The 23,039-nt window shown below is 46.0% G+C and overlaps 1 protein-coding gene across 1 annotated transcript in view; it reads right to left on the bottom strand.

The window, feature by feature from the left end:
• The window catches only part of IP6K2 (inositol hexakisphosphate kinase 2), a 29,935-nt gene extending 17,523 nt beyond the window's left edge, over nt 1-12,412 (bottom strand). Inside the window, exon 1 of the mRNA XM_021686933.1 lies at nt 12,332-12,412. The gene's annotated coding sequence lies outside the window, so the exon portion shown is untranslated. The remainder of the gene's footprint in view (nt 1-12,331) is intronic.
• Between the last annotated feature and the right edge of the window lie 10,627 nt (nt 12,413-23,039).

The raw sequence follows: 23,039 nt of genomic DNA, 5'->3' as shown, positions 1-23,039 counted from the left end.
CCCCCTCCCTCTGCTTCTCCCCCTCCGTTTCTCCACCTGCTCATATTCTCTCTCTCTCTATCTCTGTCTCGAATGAATAAATAAAAAAACGTTTAAAAAAAAAAAAACAACAGTAGAACATTGCTGACACAGAAGAGGCAGTCAAAACGCCACCCCAGAATGTAGGGGGAAAAGGTACTGCAGGTGTAGTATTTGTCTGCTTTTTGAAATGTGAACTTCTGATTTCTTTTTTCAATCTAAACAAATACTCACTTTCTTACCTACTTGTTTTCATCATTGTAAATTCTTCTGTTTAAAGATGGCAGTTATAATTCTATATTTATAAATTATACATATTTATATTATATAAACTTCAGACAGCACAAAACCTAGATCTGCCCTGTACCAAGTGGTAAGACTGTTATCCCTTCTCTGAGTTGGCTAAATGTCCCAAACTTCTTGAAATATTCTCAAACTCAGAGCATATGTTACCTTTATAATAGGGAGGGAAAATATTAGGGGGAAAAATAAAAGAATTCACTGAGACTAAACAGGAAGGTTTTAGGCTCATCCACAAAAAAGCATTGCCCTAGCCCACACTGTGTGCTCAGAACTCCACTCCATGATGGAGAACCTGGAAGGTGGACCACATGTAAACAAGTGAGGATAACAACCCAAACCCACCCTGCCCTTAAGACGTGTACAAGGCACTGGAAGACCAGAGGAGGAAGTGACTAACTCCTCAAGCTTTAGTGACAATGGGATACAACCATGCCACGGACTACAGGCCAGAGCAGCCATTTATGGAGCAGCTAGTCTATTCTGTAACGCCCATGCTCTTACAACAGCCCTCTGGAGTAGACACCATGATTATCTCCCTCACAGATGGATGTACTGAGGTGCCAGGAGGTCACCATAAAAGGTAGCCCTCACTACAGAAAACAGGTGCCTGAGATGAAAGAGTTACTGTTAAGAATGGCTGGAATCACAGTCCTAACCTCAAAGGCGCTGCAGCCTGGCTGGCTGGCAGGGAGTCTGACCGCCCGCTCCCATGCCAAAGCAGCAGAGCCAGAGACCAGACACAGAAGCTCTGCATCGATTTGACACAGATGCCTGTGGTCCAACACTGGGTGTTCATTTTCTTCCTCATTAACATTTTATTCTAGTTTTAATAAAGGAAAAGCTCTTAAGTTGTAGGTGAAATTATTTCATTAAAGCCACAATAACGCAGATCCCTCCCGCAACGCCGAGGGACAAATAAAACGCCAGATTCTGTTCCAAAAATCCAGACAAGCTTTTCTGTAAGGGAAATAGCAGCCTCTCAGATGCTTCTCCTCTCTAGAACCACCAGCATGACCACACTGCCCGATCTCTCTGCCTCGGATCAGATTTCTGGAATGAAAGACTAGTGGGTCCCAAGATGGAAGGAAATGAGAAGGAGCTTTCAGCCTACCTAGTGGTATGTTCATCAGAGTTACATTGCTAGAATTACAAAGTTTTAGCAACTTAAAAAGCTTTTTCTAGGGACGTCTGGGTGGCTATTGGTCAAACCTAAGTCCTGAGCCCACCCCTGGGGCCAGTGGGTGGAGTTGGCCCAACCAGCACTACAAGGACTAATCAGGCTTATTATCACAGAAGGAGAGAGAGAAACTCCCAGAGAAAAAGGACTAACAAAAAAACTGTGTGTCCTTTCTACAGAAACATTAGAACATTGCTGTCACAACGGGATACTGTGTCTGAGTATAGATAGAGATGTCTGAGTGGCACCTCTAAATGCCTTTGTTTTCTAGGTACCCCTACTGTTAATAATTCCTTCAATTAGAAACTGGTTTGATTCTTGGGACACCAGGGTGGCTCAGTCGGTTAAGCGTCTGCCTTCGGCTCAGGTCATGATCCCAGGGTCCTGGGATCGAGTCCCACATCGGGCTCCTGGCTCAGCGGGGAGCCTGCTTCTCCTTCTGCCTGCCGCTCCCCCCGATTGTGCGCTCGCTCTCTCTCTGACAAATTAAATCTTTAAAAAAAAGCTTTTTCTAGCTAAAACTGTAGTGCCACTCCTTCAAGGAAATTGAAATTATTAATTCTAAGGTGTCACATGTTCTCTTTATCAGAATATCACATTTTCTTATAAAGAACTAAATGTATTTCATACACACACTAAGAATTTTCAGTCCTCCTTAAAAAGCCCACTACCCCTCTTTCAAGGGCAATTCTCCATTTCCAGTCTCCTCCTTGGTGCAGTCTATGACTCCCACCACCCTATAGGAAACATACACAACAGAAACATACAGAAGTGACTGCCTCACACTGCAGCTGAAATTGCCGTGAGGTCTCAATTTGAGGGACTTTCCTACCTTGAGTCACAGTTCTCCCTTGTGCCAACAAGTAATGGTCCATTCATTGGCTTTAGGCAAGATTATATGCTCTCTGCATGTAGTCAATATTTACCCCTACTCATCTCCCAGCTGGCTCCCAAACCAGATGAGACTTACGAACTCATCCTCTTAAAAACACAGGGAGCCAAAAATGATTCAGTCCTCATGGGCAGCCACAGAATCCAGGCAGCCCTAACCTGCCTAGGCCAGCACCCCGAGTGCTGTACCTGCTGATGGAGGGATCAAGGTGTGTCCTGCACTGCACCAGGTCCTGTGTCCAGGGGGCGCAATTTCCTCCAGGGCCTTGCAAACTCTCACTCGGGTAAATATTCTCCTCAAGGGTCTGCGAAGTGGCCCAGCTTACAGCACCAATCTGGAAGTTTTTGGTTTTGTTTTTTTTTTTAAGGTTTTATTTATTTATTTGACAGAGAGAGAGACAGCGAGAGAAGGAACACAAGCAAGGGGAGTGAGAGAGAGAGAAGCAGGCTTCCTGCAGAGCAGGGAGCCCAATGCGGGGCTCGATCCCAGGACCCTGGGATCATGACCTGAGCCGAAGGCAAGACGCTTAACGACTGAGCCACCCAGGCAGCCCTGGAAGCCTTTTTTTTTTTTTAAAGATTTATTTATTTGAGAGAGAGAAAGAGTGCGGGGGGAGGGGCGCGGAGAGAGGAAGTCTCAAGCAGTCTTGAGCCCAACGCCGGGAGCCCAATACTGGGCTCAATCCTAGGACCCTAAGCTCATGACCTGAGCCAAAACCAAGAGTAGGATGCTCAATCGACTGCGCCACCCAGGCGTCCCCCAATCTGGCAGCCTTTATCACAAACCACTCTGCAAACAGTTGGGGTTCCTCCATGACCAGCCAGAAAGGAATGAGATACGCGTGTGAGGAAATTCCTGACACCGGCACAGGTCACAACATATGCCATTTGCCAGTCATCCTCCAGAAACCCGGAGATTTCTTTCCAAAATAAAGCATAGCAAAATATTTACAAATTTCGAGGAAATCAAGTTCAAACACAGCCACAGTTCTGAAGCACATCAAACGCTGACTCCTTCGGAATCACCCAGCTTGTGAGAAGGGCAGTGACTTCAGTCGCTCAAGAGCACATCTAAGGACTGGGAAGGAAGGCCAATGGGGCACTTGCACTTTTGACATCTTACCTCTTTGTTCCCTTTCTTTGGCTCTAGACAAAGAGCCTCCAGTATTTTTAAAGTAAAAACACTCTTTTGAGAGTGAGATGAACCATTCCTGGAAGGGAAGCAGCCTGTCCCCTCCTTTGCCAGCCCTCACCTGCCCTAGACCTGCCGGCCACATCCATCAGTATTTCAGAGCCCAGAGTCTGTCAGCTGCCACCTGGCACCTCTGCAAGGTCCACTCTTCCAAATGCTCCAGGACCCTGCATCTGAGGCTTACAGTCATCCCCTGGCCTCCCAAGGGAGGTGCAGCATCCCAATCAACCCACAGGCCCTGACATGCAACCCCGGGAAGGTGTTGCTGTGTCTGTCCCATAAGGCCTAGCACAGGTACCAACAAAGGGCAGGGGCAGCTCAAAGGACCTGGGGAAAAGACACTTGTATTTCCATATTCTCTGATAAGTACACAGAGCAAGAAAAACCCAAACAATTAGCAGGGAGTTGGCAACCAACTTCACTCTCTCTCCTCCAGAGGCACTCACCTCAGAGAACAGACACTGTTCATGGAAGGACACCTTTCACTGCTTTACATGAGTAGAGCATAAAAGCAGAAAACTTGAAAATGTTCATTAAGAACTGACTAATTTAGGAACACTGAATCTTCAGCAATGTGCAATTAAATGGTTTAGTAGTGGTGTATGTTTTTCCTGTCAGGTTGTTCAAGCTCATAAAAATATACCTTCGGTGGTCAAATACACTATATCCACCCTTCCTCTTCCTTTGGTGGATAACTCTAGGCAATCCCTCAAGGGAACAGTCTGTTTCTGTTTAGCATGAGAACCAACAGGTGCTGGTCCACACACCTCCACAGAGCACACTGTAAAAGAAGCTCAAGCGAGACCTCTACAGAGATTTAGCATCACTTCGTGCTCATGAGAGGGGAGCAATGAGCTAAGGTGCAATCCACAGACACCACGTTTCAAGCACATTAAACAAATGGGCATCAGAGTGAAAGCTGGCAGGCTTGGAGCTAGGTGAATCCTAAGACAAATGTTGCTGCAGCCTTAGCAATGACGCCAAAGTTGTATAGGCCTGGGATCTCAATCCCAGATAAAAAGGCAGGGAGAAGGGTTACAGCAAAAATTCATTATCTAGAGTTAGTCTTACACTTGTAAAACAAAAATAATCTACTATTCTTATAAAATAAGCTTTGAAGGGAGATGCAAGATTTTTATGTTCCCCAAGACAGTAAGACGGGACTCGCACAGTCCATGGGGCCTCTCATTTCTGAGTGTGCAGCTGGGGATAGAAAAGCCTGGAGAAGAAACAGCAGCACCAGCCAAGTGTTCTGTCTTCCTGGTTTCTAACATATCCTACTTCATTAAAAGAAATATTTTAATCTTCCTTAGGCTTGGGATTGGATACTCAATTTCTAAAACACGTATGAGTGTCCCAAGTAAGATAAATGGATGGATACGTAGAGAGACTACTACTAAATGATCTCCCATTTTGATCCATTATGACTTTCAGTTAAATACATTCACAAGAAGAGTTAAAATGAGCCAACAAACCCAGCAGTGCAAAGAAAGTTTTGTGAATTCTCTGCAATAGAAAGCAAACAGAAGAGGCCCAAGAGGCCCAGACTGACTCCAGCTATCCCACGGAGTTTATGACAGCAGGTACTGGAACTCCACCTCCAAGCCACAAGGGTTTCAAAAACAACCCAAAGCCTGAAACCCTTTAGTCCAGAGTGGGATGAGATCATCCTGGGAATGAAAAGAACACAGGTGAAAGACCTAGCATAGTGAGGGTCCCATGAGCAGCTACTGGAGCTGTTATTTCTATCTTCCCGTGGGCAGGGGGCTGTAGGTGCTAACCATATAACTTCAGCAACAGCTACATTTCACGAACATTTAAAATCAAATCAAGGGGCGCCTGGGTGGCTCAGTTGGTTAAGCGACTGCCTTCGGCTCAGGTCATGGTCCTGGAGTCCCAGGATCGAGTCCCACATCGGGCTCTCTGCTCAGCAGGGAGTCTGCTTCTCCCTCTGACCCTCCTCCCTCTCCTGCTCTCTGTCTCTCATTCTCTCTCTCTCAAATAAATAAATAAAATCTTAAAAAAAAAAAAAAAATCAAATCAAGGTACAACCTTTCTGTTTAACCATTTGTTTGTTTAACCATGTGTTTTGCTACCTGTTTGACCTAGAGACCATATTTAGGAGCTATCATCCTCCCAAACATTTCGATCTTAACTAAGTGGCATCTTAGTGGCATGAAATTCAAAAACTCTTTCTTGTTATCAGAATATTAACTTTTAGCCACCATATACTGATAATGCTGGTGCATCACCATAGCTTAATCCTTACTTGCAGGACTGAGTTAGTGATAATTTCAATTAGAAGAGAACCCTATTTATGAAAATTTACACTAAAAACAAATACACAGGGGCGCCTGGGTGGCTCAGTAGGTTAGGCGTCTGCCTTCCGCTCAGGTCATGATCCCAGGGTCCTGGGATCAAGCCCCGCATCAGGCTCCCTGATCAGTGGGAAGCCTGCTTCTCCCTCTCCCATTCCCCCTGCTTGTGTTCTCTCTTTCGCTCTGTCTCTGTCAAATAAATAAATAAAATCTTAAAAAAAACACAAAAAAACAAATATACAATCTTGAAAAAGACTGGAGAAAATGTCTATAAACAGAAAAATGAATCCAAGGTACATCTGAGCTGGATGTGGACTACAGACAGTCATGCCCAACAAAGTCTTTCTGGGTAAGATGTCCTCATTTCCCCTCCAACCTTCCATGTAAAATGGCAAAATGGTAATGTGCTACAGCTTCCCCGGGCCCAAGCCAACTACCTCTGGGGCAGACCACCACAAGAAACAGCAGGAAGAGCCTGCTTCCTCCCTCCATCCTCAGGGCTTAACCAAGTGTAGTGGTGGCCTTTAAAACAGGTCAAAGTGAGGAGACTTTCAGGAAGACTGAAGGGCCAGTGGGGAGGGGAGCTATACTGGGGATGAGGGATACAGGATTCCTTTTGGGAAGCATTATATGGTATGTGAACTATAGCTCAGTAAAGCTGTTATATAGAAAAAAAAAATCAATACAGTAACAGAGTAACAGGGTCACACTGAAGAGACCACAACCAGCTCCGGGTAGAGGGTCCAGTGATAATATCACATCTCCACCACTAAGAGGGGAAGATGAAGTGCTCAGGAGGAAAGCACCTCCAAATGTGGCTATGAGAAGAGCAAAGATGCACGCAGACAAATTGGAACAGAACTAATTCTCGAAATATGTGGGTAAAGAAGTCTAACTTCTAAAGGAATACATTGTTTTAGATAACTAAATGTGTATGTGCAATTAAAAATAATAAATATTGTAGGAAAGTCAACTTCCAAGTACATCTCTCTAAGTTTATACACTTTTAAATTGTATCAAAAAATCCTTTTAAATCTCTCCAGCAAATTCTGGCCTGCCTTGTCCTGGGGTATACATGGTGCTTTACCTCCTCTTGCTGCCTGTCTTCATCTATAAACCAGGCATGGTACAGTTTTACAGAGGTGTTCTGAGGCAGAAACAAGAGTAAAACATCTAGCCTCCTGCCTGGGTGTCCTCTGCCCTACAGCTCCTCCAAAGAGTCCACTGGGAGATGGAGGTCACAGAGGGACCCGACAATACGAGGGGATAAGGGCATACGAAGCTTGCGCTCCTGGAAGGAGAGTGAAGAGAGAAGGCTTCAACGGCAGGCAGAGGAACAGAGTGCCACGGGACAACCTGCCTAGCCTTTAAAAAAGACACAGATCTTTAAACTGGTTACAAGTATGATAAAATGACCACCATTATTAGTTTGGGGTCTCTTCCTCCTGCAGATTTTCTTCCATACGCTTTTCTATTCTTTACATAAACCGGATCAGGCTGTATGTGTTGTTTTGCTTTTCTCCGCCCAGGAAAATCAGCTTTATTTTTCTCACCTTTTTAAAAAATTGTGATAAAATATACACAACATACAATTTACCTTTTTAAGATATTTTGGGGCATACAGTTCAGTGGCACTGAGTCCATTCACAGTGTTGTGCAACAATCACCACCACCCATCTCCACAACTTTTTCATCTTCCCAAACTGAAACTCTGCACCCATTAAATAATAACTGCCCAGTCTCCCTACTCCCAAGCCATTGGCAACCACCACTCAACTTTCTGTCTCTCTGAATTGGACTACTCTGGTTTCCCATACAAGTAGGATCATTCAACATTTGTTCTGTTTTGCCACTTTTCCCCACTAAACTATATGCCTTAGCCATATCTCTGTCTATACAAAATTCCTTTCAAAGGCAGCATATTATTCACACATAATCATAATGTATTTTTAACTTCCCTACTGACACTAGTTTATTACAATAATAATGCAATGAGTGTCCTTGTAGCCGTCTTTGCACTCTTGTGGAAGTATTTCTGAAGGAAAATTCCTTAGAAGTAGAAGAATTGCTGGGACAGAGCATAGAGGTTGCACCCACTGTTTCACTCTTCCCTGTAATGCCTGTGAGCCACCAAGGATTGTGGAGCAGGGTGGTGACATTTTCCGTAGGGAAAATTAACCAGGCAGAGAGGAAAAGGAAAACCTGGCTTCACAGACGCCCAGCAATCTCTACAGCAACGCCATGGGTGGGACAGTGGGAGCAGGACCCAGCATTTGCTGGGGTCTTCTGTCTACATTCTTACTTAAGGAGCAAACAAAGAGATACAATTCTTATACACATTAGAAGCATATGTGAAAAAGGAGGTTTGAGAGAAGAAAAAATTTTAAGCTTCTTAAGAAAAACTGCGAGTGCTTAGAAAGCTCTCAAGCTACTCTGTTACATGTTATACCACAGCCATGTTTCAGGTAACTTTGTGGGCTCCTGAATTTAGAATCTGGTTATTTGAAGATGTCAAAACCAAAGGTGAAAGAGAAGGAGGAGGTAACACTGCCTCCGCAGTCCCGAGCCTGGGAGTTTGCAGGAGGAAGGAGATGATAGCAAGAGCGCCCCCAACAGAGCTGCAACCTCTAGGAGGCCATGAGGATCAAGACCAAGCTGGTGTCTCCAGCCTCTCCCAGAATGGGCTTCCTTCTCTCAAGGGTCTCTCCTCCTTCATCCCTGGGGCGGGAGGTGGGAAAGAGTCCTGACAGCTCTTAGGCTCTGGCGCCCCCAAGACACAAGGGCTGCCTTCTCCAGACACCTGTCCCACCTGGAATGACCTCCCACACTCAGTGGCACACTCAGCAGGGCACAAATTTCTCCTGCCTTCTTCAAGGTACCCAGAGAGCCTGGTGCCCAGCCCCCACAGGGAATTAAGGAAGGAAGGGGGGAGAGTAGAGAAACAGGATTTGGTAGGTGGCTAGGTGTACCACACTGTTCTTAACCCTTCAAGGAGTAACTGACCCCCTGGAAAATCTGAGACATCTCTGGGCCTCTGCTGAAAAACGCAGCCCTCACTGAACTCTACAGACTGGGGCGCGGGCACCTGTGGACCCTATCTTCAGAACCCAATACAGGGAACCAAATTAGAGGGATGAGTCAGATATTGAGCCTTCCCACGTCAGAACAAGGATGTTTGGTTCATGAAGTCAGAAATAGCTCAGAAGACACTGAGTTGAGCTACAGACACTTAAATATAAGGGGATGGTCAAGCACTCAAGAAACATTCAGCAGATAGTTGGGAGCAATGGGATTGAAGCTTGAGTGAACCTAACCTGCAAACAGATTTGGGGGTTACCTATAAAGGGAAGACAGAAGACACTCTAAGAGTAATGTGCAAAGAAAGAACAACACTGCGTCAGGGCCCCCATAGGTGTGAACTGCCTGTGAGCAGAGGGTGCAAGGTCAGTGTGAGAGAAGGAGGTCTGTAAAGATACAAAGAGGCAGAAGAGAACATCTACACCCTCCTGGAAGTCACGGACTCTCCTCCCAGTTTCACATGGAAAATCTAGGGCTCTTAGTTTTTGGACTACACAATACAGAGGGAAGAGGAGGGTCTTGCACTGTGTGGCCCTTTAGGTCCCTGACAGACCTCAGAGTTCATAGTTTGGGGCTCAGTTATGAGTGAGCCTTGGCAAAGCCTTCACATCTTCATTGAAAAGATATACAGGAGCGACCCCTTCAAACCCAGCCACCATAGTCAAAAGGTATCAAGCAAAGGAAGTGATCAGGAAAAGCCAGCATATGGGAAATCCTAAAGGATAAATGACAGCTGCTTCAACAAAACAATTACAATGAGCCTATATAAATTTAAGAAACAAGAGAGATACCTCAATCAAATGCAATGTGCAGACCTTATTTGGATCCTGATACAAACAAATCAACTGTAAAAAAAATTATAGGAAAACCAGAGACATTTGACCATAACCAGATATTTAGGTGGGAAAAAAAGGTATTATCATTGGTTTTTAGGCAGACTAATGGTATTGTAGATACAATGGGCAGCTCAATGAAATACTTATGGAAAAAAATACATCCTGGGGCTATGCCACCTAAAAAATTCGGGTTTTGTTTGTTTGTTTTTAAGATGGGGGGAGACAGGCAGTGAAGTGAAACAAGATCAACTAGGGGTTGGTAACTCCAACTGGTGATGGATGACAGACCCAAACCAACTGTTCATCAGCTTAGGAGACTGTCTTTTCCTTCAAACTCTGAGGTGAAGCGTAAATTCAATTTTTGGGGAAAAGGACCTTTTCTTGCTACCAGAATATATTGCAAAATATCATACTACTTATTACTTTTATTACTCAGTATTCAAACAGACAAAAATATAATTATTTAAAAAACAAAAACATGCTTTAAAATGTAATCACACAAGAGAAATCATCTGCTTACCTTCCACTGTATAAAAATGTGTTCAATTTGTTAGGGCGATTATCTCACTAGGTAAAATAACTTCACTTAAAGGGAAAATTCTTCCCCAGAGCATCCTCTTTATGAACCAAACAATGGAAAATTTTCACCTCAGCAAGCTGGCCTCTGGGGCTCAGGCTCAACCCTGTTGCCTAGATACCAGTGACATCTCCAGTGCTTACAGAAGGCTCTGGCACCCCTCTGCAAGGGAGATGAGCTAAGGTTCAGTTAGCAGTTGCTCCTTCTTTCCTTCCACATTCCACTGCTCGGACACACACAGGGATGATATACAGTGTACTGCTCTGTCACTTGTGAAGCTCCAAAGCACAAAAGAATTCTATTACATCTGCTAAAGTGGTTTTTACAATTATATCAACTCTGGTGCTGGTTCTCGTGCACTTGATTTCTAACAATTCCTGTGAATTCTACTCTAAAGTTACAAAGCAAATATCAGTTGGAATAACAGTTAACAGTTCAACTGACTTTTTCTCCAAAGAAAAAGTTACTAAGAGATCAACTGGCTTTTTATTTTTTACTTATTTTTTTTTACGATTATTTATTTGAGAGAAAGAGTGAGTGAGAAAGAGAGAACCCAAGTGGGGAGGGGCAGAGGGAGAGGGAGAAGCAGACTCCCCACTGAGTGGGGAGCCCAATGGATGAGATGATGCAGGGCTCGTTCCAGGAACTCCAGGATCATGACCTGAGCCGAAAGCAGATGCTTAACAGACTGAGCCACCCAGGCGCCTCTTAACTGACTTTTTATATGAAATATGATAAAGTATTCATTTTGCTGGCTTCTAATTCTGAAAGCGGCTAAAATTAAAACAATACCACCACCACCCTGAAACTTCTCTTTAAATACTTAACACCAGGTTACAGGATGCAATTACGCAAACTCCACAGCAGCAACCGATGTAAATAAGCATCTGAGTTCACTTAAAATGTAACCCTGCTAAAAATGCAAACACTGCAAATATTTTAAATACTAGAGTTCATCAAATTACTGTAATCATGGCGCTTTATAAAAAAAAAATCATAGAACTGGTGAACTGGAACATTTTTCTTAACGCTTTTCAAAAGTTTCAGTATTTTTTCTTAAAACTATTATTTCCTAAGACTTTATTTTATTCTTGTTTCACGTAAATTTTACTACCAAAATGTTTCATTCCAAGCAGTAACTAGTCCTGTATCTAAGGGCACTAGGTTTTACTGTTTTCTACATTTTGTTTTCACAACGTTTGGACTCATTTTTCTGCTAGTGCAGCTTCCTTAACATAGGAACATAGGAAACCGATTAATACAAATCATTAGGATGGGAGGCAAATAGGAAAGAAATGAAAGCTCCACCCACGGTGAAGCTTACCACTATTAAAGAAGCCGTCCTCTGATCCATTTTAGGACTTTTTTGGATAATAAGATGTGCAGATTGCCTCACCAGACACCAGCTGACAGGCCCAACTGGCATTCAACGCTCAAAATGGCTGCACATCTGCCGGCCCCAGGTAAACAGCACCTGAGGCGGTGGGCTGGCTCCTCCACCCAAAGACTCAAGGAGAACCCCCCCCCCAATAACCCAGGAGCCCATGGACTCCGCTGTCTTGGGAAGCAATGACCCAGGAAATCTTTCCCCCACAAAGACCTGGAGAAACCTTCTCAATGACCGGAGGGAGATCCTGCACCGCCAAGATACCCGGGAGACCCCCTCGATGACCAGAGAAGATTCTGCCCCTCAAAATCAGGGGAGATATTCTCCCCCCAGTAACCTGAAGAAATAATGCCTCTCTCAAATGACCGGGGGATATCCGGCCCCATGAAGACCCGGGGAGATCTCCCCGCCCCCAGGATCGCAGGGGAGCCCCTCCCCAAGTAACCCGGGGACAACCCTAACGACCAGAGACCTCACCCCCGAAAGGCCCGGAGACACCCTCCTCCAAATCTACCGGGGCGGCAGAACCATAGGCTGGACAAGGCGGGCGTTACCTGCGGCCTCAGCCCGTCCCGCGGTGCTTCCGTCCTATTGTTTCTCTCCCATCAAGATGGCGGCGGCCGCGCCGAGCCCCGCCCCCCGCGCCTCGCTCCCGGAGCTCCTCGCTATTGGCTCGCACCGGGAGCCAGGCTCGTGGACTGGGCCGCCCGAAAAGCGCTGTTGCTAGGGCGCCGGGATCCCTGGCAGCGGCTTCCGGGAGGGGCGGGGCACGGAGCGGGGCCAGGGATGGGGCGGGGCCTTGCCTGCCTTCCAGGGGGAGGATGGCCAGGGAGGTCAGGTGGGTGGTTGGGTACAGATGGGCTTTGGGCTTTTGGGTGCAATGAGGGATCCCTGGGTGAACGGATGGCTCAACCAACTGTCCCATTTTTCCAGAGTCCGAGGGGTTTCCCGGGATGTGGACTTTTCAAGGCTAACATTGAGGCAGTCTGCAGCAAACTGGGAATTTCGTCACCCTAGCAGATGGATGGACAGAGGACTAGATGGGGATGGATGGAAAGATGGACAAGAGAGTGACTGTAGACGGTGAGTAAAGGAGTGGTTATATGCACAGGTGGATAGATGACTAGATGTAGAGGTGTGGACAGTCTTCTGGGGACTGGTGGATGAACCTGTGTCCAATCTAGGTCCTACCAACCTCCACACTGCAGTGCTTGTCTGAGGCTCATTTGTCCTGGGTCCTATGGGTTGGCCCAGGAGAGCTCCCACCTGAGTGGATGTCAGTGAGAAATTCGAGGGAAGAGGGAGGTGCCACTGAAATGAGGGGCGCCCTGAAATGAGGGGCTTTGAGGGCATTAGGGTACAGTCCTTTGGAAATCCGTGGAAAGTGCATTGCAGGTATGGGAACAACTGGAGCCCAACCCCTGAGCCGGGAGAGTGCACAGGGTGTGATGTGTGAGAAACTTCAGGCTGCTGAGCAGTGGGGCTGGAGATAAACAGAGGACATGTAGTCAGAGAGGCAATGGGGAATCATAGGGTCCCTGCCAAGTCTGGCTTTTCCTTGTGGAGGGGCTACTGCAGGAATCTGAGCAGGGCATGAAGGATTCTGATTTAGGTATTCACAGGCTGATGTGTGAAGAATGGACTGAAGGTGGCAAGGGCTGCTACAGAGATCCTACCTGATCTCTGCTTTCTGTAAAGGAGGCCAGAATGGCAGCTCCGTGCTGCATGTGCACTGGGGCTTTGCAGAGGTGTGGATTCATGCATATGCTTACCTATTCAACAGGTATTTATTGAGCACCCACACTCTGTGCTGGAAATATAGCAGTGAACAGAAACAGTTAAAAAGAGGGGGGAGGGGGTGCTGCCTTTTATGAGAGTGGGCAGGAAAGACTTCCTGTGACCAGCTGATCTCTCCTCTCCTGGAAGCACCTTCCCTGTGTGTTTCAGGCCTCTACACCCTCATGCTTCTCGCCTCACTGGTTCTTCCTCTTTGCCTCCTCTCTTTGTCTACCTTCTCTCTCTCCTAACCTTATCCAGGTTTGTGGCTTCAAATTCCACCTACACGTCCATCACTCCCAGAGGTTTATGTCCAGTCTGGACAACTTACTGAGTGCCAGACTCAATGCCCAGCTGTAAACTAGGCATCTGCACTGACTTCCACTTGGCATCTCAAACTCGACTTGTGCCACCCTCGCCATGGCTCATCCCCCAAATGCACTCTGCCTCACCTCCGCCAGCTCAAAAGGATGGCTGCTTAGTCCTTCCTATTGCTCAGTCCAAACACCTCTTGACTGCTTGCCCACTTACACTCAAGAAGTTCTGTTCCTTCCATTGCATCATCTACCCAGAATGAGAGCACCTTTTGCCAGATGCATGGCTTCTACCCAGTCCAAGCCACCACCTTCTCTCCCCGGGGCAATGTCACAGCCACCTCCCTCCCAGTCTCCTGTAGCAGCCCTTGCCACCTTCAGTCCATTCTTCACACATCAGCCTGTGAACACCTAAATCAGAATCCTTCATGCCCTGCTCAGATTCCTGCAGTAGCCCCTCCACAAGGAAAAGCCAGACTTGGCAGGGACCCTATGATTCCCCATTGCCTCTCTGACTACATGTCCTCTGTTTATCTCCAGCCCCACTGCTCAGCAGCCTGAAGTTTCTCACACATCACACCCTGTGCACTCTCCCGGCTCAGGGGTTGGGCTCCAGTTGTTCCCATACCTGCAATGCACTTTCCATGGATTTCCAAAGGACTGTACCCTAATGCCCTCAAAGCCCCTCATTTCAGGGCGCCTGGGTGGCTCAGTTGGTTAAGCGACTGCCTTCGGCTCAGGTCATGATCCTGGAGTCCCGGGATCGAGTCCCGCATCGGGCTCCCTGCTCGGCAGGGAGTCTGCTTCTCCCTCTGACCCTCCTCCCTCTCATGCTCTCTGTCTCTCATTCTCTCTCTCTCAAATAAATAAATAAAATCTTTGAAAAAAAAAAAAGCCCCTCATTTCAGACTGCAACCTGAACCTTTCAGCCAGCACAGGGGATCACCTTTATCCCTTTACCCTGCTCTACTTTTTTTCATAGCAGTTACCTTTCTTATGGAGGCATTTATTATCCTTATATGGCATTGCCTGGCTTCCTCCACTAGAGTAAGAGCCCTGTGAGGTGAGAATCTCTCTATTTTAGTCATGGATAGATCCTGAGCACCTCAAATACCAATAAACTCCAGAAATACCTGCTGGCTGACTGAATAAGAAGGATTCCATGTGGTATTAAGTGATAAGGGCTATGGAAAAAAATTAAAATGGGACAGTGGAAGATTGGGGCAGAATGAGAGTATCCCGGATCAAGGTTAGCCCTCGGTCAGGCCCAAAGGCCTCCACACCCAGCAGGATTGCTAGGAAGCCCAACCCAGCTTCTGCTCCTGTTCCCTGTCTGTAGCCACAGAATAAAAAGAACCCAACAGGCACCAGTCATTCAAACCCTCATAGCTAAGTACTGCCCTGCCTTCCTCTGCCCACCCACTCTCCCATTCCAATACTCCTATGTGTGGGGTTGAGACTGGAGAGGGCAGGGTCTCCCTGGGGAAGACATTAATTCACTCTTATATTTCTTCCATAAGTACTGACCTGTGCTAGACACTGGGTACATAGCAAGAATGGACACAGCAAGAATTTGAATGATTTATAGAGTCCTTGCCCCACACTGAGGAGTATGGGGAAGTAAAGGATGAATATAACAGTAAAATAAACAACTTAAGGGGCACCTGGGTGGCTTAGACAGTTAAATGTCTGCCTTCGGCTCAGGTCATGATCTCAAGGTCCTGGGATTGGGCCCTGCTTAGAGCTCCCTGCTCAGCAAGGAGTCTGCTTCTCCCTCTCCCTCTGCCCCACCCCCCCCCACTAGTGCTCTGTCTTTCTCTCTCTCTCAAATAAATAAAAATCTTTTTTTTTTAAGATTTTATTTATTTATTTGAGAGAGAAAGAGAGAGAGCATGAGAGGGGAGAGGGTCAGAGGGAGAAGTAGACACCCTGCCGAGCAGGGAGCCCGATGGGGACTCTGGGATCTGAGCCGAAGGCAGTCGCTTAACCACTGAGCCACCCAGGCACCCTAAATAAAAATCTTTTTTAAAAAAAACCTTAATTATGGGCAGTGTGAATAATGGAGAAAAGGAACCAGGATGATGTGCAGAGTATGTTGTTTACATCCAAGGCAGCAGGAAAGGTTTATCTGAGAAGGGGGCATCTGAGCTAAGATGAACCTAGAGGCATGGCTGAGCAGGGAAAGATCTAAGAGAAGCCATTCCTGAAAGAAAGCATAGCAAGTGCAAAGACCCCAAGGACAGAGCAAGTTTGACATGTTGGAGGAATATGAAGAAGGTGCTTGGGTCTAATGGAAGAAATAGCTCAGAGCTCAATGGAAAGCTCAAAGACATGAAGGAAAGACCAGAGATCTGGAGACCAAATCCAGGAATCCTGATGTGCAACCAGGAGTTCCAGAGGGAGAAATGGGGATGGATGAAATAGAGGCATGAAGCAAATGAATTACAGAAGAAAACTTTTCTGACATGAAGAAAAACCTGTGTCTGCAGATGGGACGTACTGACCTCATTCCCAGGCAGTATGGAATGGAAAGATGATAGTAAATTCTTAAACTCCAAGGAGAAAGAGAACATTGTACAAACTCACAGATAGAACAAGTTACCTGCCAAGGAGGAAGGGCCAATCGCCTTAAACTCTCCCCCATAACATAGGTAAATTATCTGCTACCTATACACAGTAAAGGGTCAGTCCTCATGCCTGGAGGGGGGAGGTAGCCATTAATGGAATGGAAAAAAGTATGTAGAATTTCCAAATTACCAAGGGAAAAAATGAAATGAATGACATCTTAGAGAGAGAAAAGGGGAAAGTAGGTAGTTGGTAGTTTCATATAGTTCAATTGAATAAAAAGATAAAATCACAAAGTAAAAAATAATAAACATAAAAGAATTATGGAATGGCAAACATTTTTGTCATACTAAATAAGGGTACCCTGATCCCCCATTAAAAACCTAGAGCCTGGGTTAGAAAGATAAAAAAAAAAGATACATACTGTTTATAACAAAGATACATGAAACCACAAGAAAAGGAAAAAAAGACTGAAAATAAGGAGTTGGCAGAGAGAAAGATCAGGCCAGCACAAACTAGAAGACAGCAGGAGTAGCTACATGACACCAGAGAAGGTAGGATTTAAGGTGATAGGCATTGAGAAAAATAAAGAGGGTCATTATCTAACAAAAGGCACAGTTCATGAAAAAAATAAAAAATGTAAAATAATCATAGGCCAACATACACCAGATATTAAAACCACTTTTTGTTTCAATCAGGAGCTAGACAGGATTGGTATTAACACTAGTATCATTACACAATGCTTTAGAGTTCTAGCAAATGTAATAAGACAAGAAAATAAAATGTTATAAATACTGAAAAGACCACGATTGCATTATCTTTTTAATGTAATGAATGGAAATCTAGAAAATCCAAAGGACTTCCTTGAAAACTACAATTAATAAGAGAAAATGTTAAGTGATAAATACAAGAAAATATATTAAAAATTCACTATAGGGGTGCCTGGCACAGTTGGTTAAGCGTCCGACTCGATCTCAGCTCAGGTTGTGATCTTAGGGTCATGAGATCGAGCCCCACATCGGGCTCTGTGCTCCATATGGAGTCTGCTTGGGATTCTCTCTCCCTCTCCCTCTGCCCCTCCCACTTGTGCTTTCTCTGTCTCAAATAAATAAATTAATTAAAAAAATAAAAATAAAAATTTACTACAGGGGTGCCTGGGGGACTCAATCAGTTAAGCATCTGACTTGATCTCAGCTCAGGTCTTGATTTCAGGGTCATGAGTTCAAGTCCCACGTTGGGTTCCACACTAGGTGTGGAGCCTACTTAAATTCTTTTTTTAATTTACTACAAATAGCCCCCTAGAAATCAATAAAAATGAGAAAAATATTCAATGAACAATAACAGGACTATAAAATATTTGGGAAGAATTTATTATGAAAGGTATAGGAATTGTACTGAGTGGGAAATTTCCTATAGGAAATCATACTAGAAGTCTGAGAGGGAATGGGGTCAGGATTCATACATCACTTGAGACTGGACACTTGCCATCCTGGACAAAATCTGGGTTTATTAGCAAAGATGAAGAAGAAAAAGGATTGGGAGGCAACCAACAGAACCTCACAACGTGAAAAAATGGTCAAGTATATCAGAAGGCAAGGGATGCAAATCAGAGTGAAAATGTAACAATGGCAAAACTATGGAGAGAGTAAAAAGATGAGTGATTGCCAGGGATTTGAGGAAGAGAGATGAATAGGTGGAACACAGAGGATTTTTTAGGGTAGTGAAACTGTTCTATATAATACTCTAATGGTGGATATATGTCATTGTACATTTGTCAAAACCCATAGAATGTACAACAAAAAGAATGAACTCTGGGTAAACTCTGGACTTTGGTTTATAATGGGTCAACATTGGTTCACTGATTATAACAAACGTACCACACTGATATGGGATGGTGAGGGAGGCTGCGTGTTGAGGCAGGGAGGGGATATATGGGAACGCTCTATGCTTTCCACTCAATTTTGCTGTGAACCTAAAACCACTCTTCTTTTAAAAAACTATTAATTTTTTTTTTTTAAAAAGAGAAATGAGCTGTCACTTTATATTTAGTAGACCAGCAAATGTTAAAAAGAGCTGCACCAAATCTTGCTTTCCAGGATGTAAGGAAAACATTAAACATTAAAACAAAACATTATTGACAAAGGTAAGATTGGTTACAGCTTTTTTGGAAAGCAATTTGGCAAACTCCAGTAGAATAAAAATGCATATACTTTTGGACCCTATAGTCCCAAACTTTGGATTCTCACCTATAGAAATAAGAGCACTGGATGTGAGCTATATGGTCAGGGATATTTATTCCTACATCACGTATAGTGGGAAAAAAAATTGCAAAGTGATGGCCCATCCACAAGGCCCAGGTTAGAGACATTCTGGTACGTCCACACTGTTCTGGCTCTTACGCTGTGTAAAAAAATTATCTCAATTAGCTTAAAACAGTAACATTTATTTTGCTCACAAATGTGCCATTTGAGCAAGATTCAGGGGCTGCATCAAGATTCTTTGCTGCATCAATCTGGGCAACTTGAAAGCTGGGGCTGCGATCACGGGAAGATCCCTCACTTGACGCATGTTTAATGCTGGCTGTCAGCTGAGGCAGGAACACACACATTGGCCTCCATGTGCCCTGGGCTTCCTCACAACATGGTGGCAAGGTTCCAAGGATGATTGTCCCAAGAGAGAGGAAGGCAGGTTGGAAGCTGTATTACCTTTCTAACCCAGACTCCGAAGTCACAGCGTCATTTCTGCCTCATTCTGTCATTAGAAGCAAAGTCACTGAGGCCGGGATGTATGTTCAAGGAGAGGGAAATTAGACTCCACCTTTTGTGGGAGGAGGATCAAAAAATTGGGAGACAGGTTTTATGTCACCATCGAAAAGGAGGAATTGGAATACCACCACCTGAACTGGAGTGCCTGCAACAAGTTGAGACGAGTGAGAAAGATGCAGAAAAGTGTGTACAAAATGATCTCATGTGTACAACAAAGAAAAACCACATTTGATACCTTGTACAACATGGGTTTGAACTCCACTTATTTGCATATTTCCCCATAAATACAGTACAGTACTGTGTATGGATTTTCTCTTCCTTATGATTTTCTTTCCTCTCTAGCTTACTTTATTGTAAGAATACAGTATATAATACATATAACATACAAAACAGGTTAATCGACTGTTTATGTTATTGGTAAGACTTCCAATCAACAGCAGGCTATTACGTTTTTGAGGAGTCAAAAGTTATACATGGATTTTCAACTGTGCAGAGGGTTCACATCCCTGTGTCATTCAAGGGCTATATTATTATATATATATCCCTATATACACACACACACACACATACACACACACACATATATATAGCCCCAGAGGGGTTATATATATTGAATGACACAGGGGTTATATATATATTATATATATATATATATGTATATCCCTTGAACGACACAGGGGTTAGGGATGCGATATATATATGGGATATAATATATATAACGATTATGTAAGCAAGGAGAAACATAGGAACATGTATCTTTTTTTTTAAGATTTTGTTTATTTATTTTAGAGAGCACGAGCAGGGGGAGGGGCAGAGAGGCAGAGGGAGAAGGAGAGAATCTCAAACTGACTCCCCGCTGAGTGCAGAGCCCTACCCAGGGATTGATCCCAAGACCCTGAGATTATGACCTGAGCCAAACCAAGAGTCGGACACTTAATGGAATGAGCCACCCAGGTGCCCCAGGGAATATGTATCTTATAACGATGGTTTTCCAGAGGGCGATGGTGATAAAAGGGAGAGGCAGGGGTAAACAAAAGAGGAAAAGATAAAGATTGTGCTAAAACCCAGAAGTTAGGATGATTCTCCCTTATGCATTTAATTACAGGTGTTTATATCACTGTATGAAGAAAGTGGTTACCTATCTATTTATCTGTTGTTGTGTTGCTGTTTTTAAGTCAGCTCTACACCCAGTGTGGGGCTTGAACTCCTAACCTTCAGATCAAGAGTCACAGGCTCCACCAACTGAGCCAGCCAGGTGCCCCAAGAAAGTGGTTTTTCAGAGAGGCGTGTTTAGGTGGTGACGATCAAGAAACTTACCTTAGAACCTTAGAACTCAGGACGGTGGGGAGGACCCGCTGCAGAAACCCAGAGGCACTGTAGGGCGTCAACAGTGTCCTTCACCTGGGCTGTGTTTTGTGAGTGTTCGGCCTGTGAGAAATCATTGAGCAGAATGTCTTTGTTTTGTGCATCTTTCTGTATTCATTATATTCCACACTTTGAAAAAAATTTTTAAATTAAAAACAAAACAAAACAAAAGCAAAGCAAACTTCGCAGAAGGTTCCCAGTGGGTGGAGTGAAGAGATGGGAGAGGAATCCCAGCCCAGACCACTGGACCCTCGGCCCAGCGCAGTGTCCCGGATGGAGGTATAAATCTGGAGGGAGCAGCATGGAGAGAACACCCAAAGCCATGCTTCTGACAAATCTCCCAGGGTGGGGAGCGAAGTGGAGCCCTGGGACACTCCAACATTTAATTGTAATCTGAGTTAAAGCTGGCAACAGAGCTGAGAAGAAAACCCGGAGAACTAGATGTTCCTGAGAAGGTGGCCCTTGAAGCAGGAGAGAGGAGTCCACCATGGTGACTTCAGCTGGCTCCAAGGACCGCAGGGTGAGCTGTGGCCAGAACGGGAGGCGAGGAGGCAACTGCAGGGAAGTCTCAAGGCTTTTGCCATGAAAGGAGAACAGTGGGCCAAGAATTACAGGGGGACACGGGGAGCAGAGGAGGAGCCCGGGGCTTCTGGCCCATGTTTCTGTTTTAATGAGGTGAGGCCATCGCTGAGGGGGGCTGAGGTACAAAAGGTTAGAGGATCGGCCAAGCGCCAGGCAGCAAGCATTGCAAGGGGCCTGCAGATGAGGGGTGGCAGGAGGTGCTGAGCAGAGACCTCGCCTCAGAGATGTAAGTAGCCAGGCCCCAGGCAGGCATCAGCCAGGGTGAAGAGGTTGTCCAAAAGTGGAGGGAGTGAGAGTTGGACCAGAAGGTGGAGGCAGACTTTCTGTGCTGAAGATCCCCGTTGGGGATCCCTTCGATCGTCCCACACAGCCCTGGCCTGGGATGGAGGCAGGAAGAGCTCCTCTCTGCCAGGGCCAGGGCCAGGGGTATGTTCGGGAGGGCGTGCGTGGGCAGAGCTGTCCTGGGCTTAGTGATCTATCAGAAACCCCTTCCCTGCCTGTTTCTTAAATCAAGCTGGCCTTTCTCGCTCCACTCCACCCCCTCGGGCCCACGGCTCCCAAGGGTTGATGGGGAGTTCCCAGTCCAGAACACAAGGTTCCCACCAGGACAGGGCAGGACCCAGGTCCCCCACCACCCAAGACCCTCCCCTGAATCCACAGCCCTGGAAAGTGGGCCACATGGGGAGGGGCTGGTTGCAAGTCATTCCTGATTTGTTGTTGTTGTTGTTACAGAACAAAGGCAGGAAAATCAAGAAAAGGATCCCACAGGGCCAGGGTGGAGGCGGCTCCCAGCACATCGTTCTGGACGCACACCCTGTCCCCACTGTGTCCAGGACGCGAAGAGCCCAGAAGGACACTGAGAAATTCCCATCGTGCTGGAAGCCTGCCTGGTCTCCGTGAGCCCCGCTCTGGCTCGCTCCATGGACCTTTGCCTCACTCTGTAAACCTGGCCCTGGACCAGTTCCCAGGTGCAAAGCTAGCCCTCCTGGGGCATAAAACTAGCTTTATCCGTTTACCAGGTCTGAGAATAACTCACATAGGTTTTCAGTTGTGAGGCCAGTTCTCTGTCAGAGTGGGGCCTGCTTTTGCTATGAGCCAGGGATGCCCAGCTTAAAGTGAGCGTAAGGGGAGAGACCATACCAGCCACGGAACCCCAGCGTCCCACGGAACCCCAGCCTCCTCCCGTGGTTGGGCCTTGGCCCAGCCCAGGCAGGTGAAGGGCTGGACTGGAACTCCACTGGGCCAACGCACCTGGGCAAAGCCAAGGGCACCGGAGTGGACGCCCTCCCATAAGCCTGCTTCCTTCTTTTTTTTTTTTTTTAAGATTTTATTTATTTATTTGAGAGAGAGAGAATGAAAGAGAGCATGAGAGGGGGGAGGGTCAGAGGGAGAAGCAGACTCCCTGCCGAGCAGGGAGCCCGATGCGGGACTCGATCCAGGGACTCCAGGATCATGACCTGAGCCGAAGGCAGTCGCTTAACCAACTGAGCCACCCAGGCGCCCCAGCCTGCTTCCTTCTTTACAGAGGAGCAAGCCAAGGTACTGGAGGGTCTCCAACTCATTCTCATCTCACCAGCCTCAGCCCAGAGCCGCCAGCCCAGTGGAACCATCTTGAGTTCTGAGGTAGGGGCAGTGTCCTGACGTGGGGGTCTGGGGGTCACATGCTTTCTGTGGCCCAGCTCTGTCTTGGTTTGAAAGCAGTCTGCCTTCCAGAGCCGCCAACGCTGCCCCTCATCTGGGGTCATATGAGCCTGTGTGCAGCCTCATTTCTCATCCTGGCCATGGGGCTCTAGGACAGGACGCCAGGAGTCCAACGTGGCTCATGTGCTGTTCCAACTTGTCGGGAGTTGATGTACCTCTGCCCCAAAGGCCTCTGCCCTGACCGTCCTGCAGAT

Source organism: Neomonachus schauinslandi, chromosome 1 (genome assembly GCF_002201575.2).
Source record: "Neomonachus schauinslandi chromosome 1, ASM220157v2, whole genome shotgun sequence".
Classification (NCBI taxonomy): domain Eukaryota; kingdom Metazoa; phylum Chordata; class Mammalia; order Carnivora; family Phocidae; genus Neomonachus; species Neomonachus schauinslandi.
The sequence above is the reverse complement of the archived record's forward strand: the minus strand, read 5'-3'. Positions and strand labels throughout refer to the sequence as shown.